This window comes from Octopus bimaculoides, chromosome 16, assembly GCF_046866305.1.
Source record: "Octopus bimaculoides isolate indiv1 chromosome 16, ASM4686630v1, whole genome shotgun sequence".
NCBI lineage: Eukaryota > Metazoa > Mollusca > Cephalopoda > Octopoda > Octopodidae > Octopus > Octopus bimaculoides.
In genome coordinates, this window is record NC_142943.1 from 53,087,965 (window position 1) to 53,090,464 (window position 2,500).

Sequence of the window (2,500 nt, forward strand, 5' to 3'; positions counted from 1 at the left end):
AAGTTCTTTTGGTTAATTTTTTTCTAGATTTTTTGTTGTTCTTTTTTATACAGCAATTATTATTTTTATATCTATTTTATGTTTATTTTTTTAACTGATAGAGAAATTTTTGTATTGGGTTGGTGTTTTATTTGTTGTTGTTGTTGTTGTTGAAGAAAAGTAAGATACAGGAAGAGAATGGTTCAGTTATAGTTTGGCTTCATTTTGGTTTCATTTGGATGAAAAAATTTTGGATCCTGTTTAATAAAATATGATTGAAGTATGTGAATAAGTTTGTTCTCACATACATACATGCACACACACACATATATATATATATGTGTGTGTGTGTGTGTGTGTGTATGCATATATCATATATATGCATATATATATATAGGTACATGTATGTGTGTGTGTACACACACACACATACATATATATATATATATATATATATATATATATATATATATATATATATATATATGTATGTATGTATATGCAGTTATGGAAAAGTGAATGTTAAGAGGATGATATAAATATATGTTTGACTATATAATCCAGAGAAACCTATTGAATAAATAGTAGATTTTAGTTATTTATTCTCAATGTCTACCTATAATAATCAGAAAATGAGACAGTATTATAAACTAGAAAATCTCCTCACAATACTCCAATAAAGCAATGTTCCACCAAGCAAATTAATTCACATTAAAACCCTGAAATGAGCAGTTTCAAACAGTTGGAAGTTTGGGGGCAAAAACCTCTCAAATGATCCAAAGTCCAAACAATGCTAGGTAAAGGAATACTGCTTGTTCTTCACCTAAATCTAGCAGCAAATGTGAAACGTCTCAATACATTATGTATACAAAATTTTCAACAGGAACAAAGTAAATGTTAGATTCAGCTGCACAGAAAACATGCCATCTAAGCTATGTTAGAATTTATGTTGTGTGTTTGTGTACATTAACATTTGTACATATTTGATTATACATATACATGTGTGTGTTTCTATGTGTATATCCATCTCTCTCTCTCTCTCTCTCTCTCTCTCTCTATATATATATATATATATATATATATATATATAGAGACGGTTTAGATATAGATTCAAGGCTTGAATATGGTACTTATGCGAAGGCACCCGAATATCACATCCCAAAAGGATGGGTGATTAAAATCAAATAATAAGCAACACGGATTTCAAAAGTGATTGCAGTACGCACGTTTCATGCTACTTCAATTTATTTAAGTAATGTGAGCATTACCTTAAATGCAATATGAAGAGCAATCTTCAGCTGCACGAAAAAATGTAGAAAAAAGACATATTACAAATGTGGCAACATATTAAAACCAAGTGGGAGAGAGCAGAGGAAGAATATATAAGTCCATCTTGACATAGCAGGGTCTATCAGGCTATATATATATATATATATATATATATATATATATATATATATATATATATATGCATACATACATACAGATAGATAGATGGATGGATGGAGGGATGGACAGACGGATAGATGATAGATAGGTAGATAGATAGATAAACTTTGTCCCACAACACAAATATATAAGTACCATAACCAGATTAAGTCACCCTGCGCCATATTCTTCAAAAATCTCTCCAGCAAATTTGGAAGAATATGTACTGTAAGAAAGTAATCTGCAACCAAGTGGCTTCATATTTGGAAAGCATTATGACAAATATCACCTTTAAAAACAAAAATAAATGCCTAATGCACAAAACTCCATAACTAAAAATAGTCTTTGCAGTATTATCTGGTTTATGCCTCCATACTCAATAGATGTACAATCCAGCAAAGCTAAAAGCTTCTTGGTACTAATAAAACCTTTCCAACCCATGGGAATTCAATACAAGCAGTTTGAAAATGATTTATTGCTGCACTTTGCATATACAAAACAGCAAAACGTATAAGTCATCAAGATGATCAGAAGCTGAATGCCCAAGCCAAGAGAGTGAGGCATGCCAGCTCGAATAATGCTAAAATGCTGAGGCAGTAGTATATGAAAGCAACGTTATCTATAGTGAGATGGCCAGAAGTTATGCCTCTCGTCTTTGAGGAGATGACTAGTATATGCTGTGTGGAAGTATAATTTATATATATATATATATATATATATATATATATATATATATATATATATATATACATAAATATATAAATAACAAATAATAAAAGTGAGAATTCAACAGAAATCATAAATATATATATATATATATATATATATATATATATATATATATATACATATCCCCCTTTCTTAGCTCTCCTGAAATAAGAATTTCTAACTTCCGGTCAGTCATTGTTATGATCGGCCATTATTATGATTGACCCTTGACTGAACACTATTCAATTTTTTTTCTCCGTGTTTTTCTCCTTGTCTCCGTATTCTTTCTGTTGAAGAGCTTAGCTCGAAACGTGAAAGACTTTCCGTATTCCCGAGCGTCATACTAATATATACTTTTGTTATTTACACCACCTGTCCTCGTCTG

General features: G+C 30.2%; 1 protein-coding gene across 6 annotated transcripts in view; it reads right to left on the reverse strand.

The window, feature by feature from the left end:
* The window catches only part of LOC106876779 (uncharacterized), a 786,971-nt gene that overhangs the window by 165,507 nt on the left and 618,964 nt on the right, over positions 1 to 2,500 (reverse strand). The window lies entirely within an intron of this gene.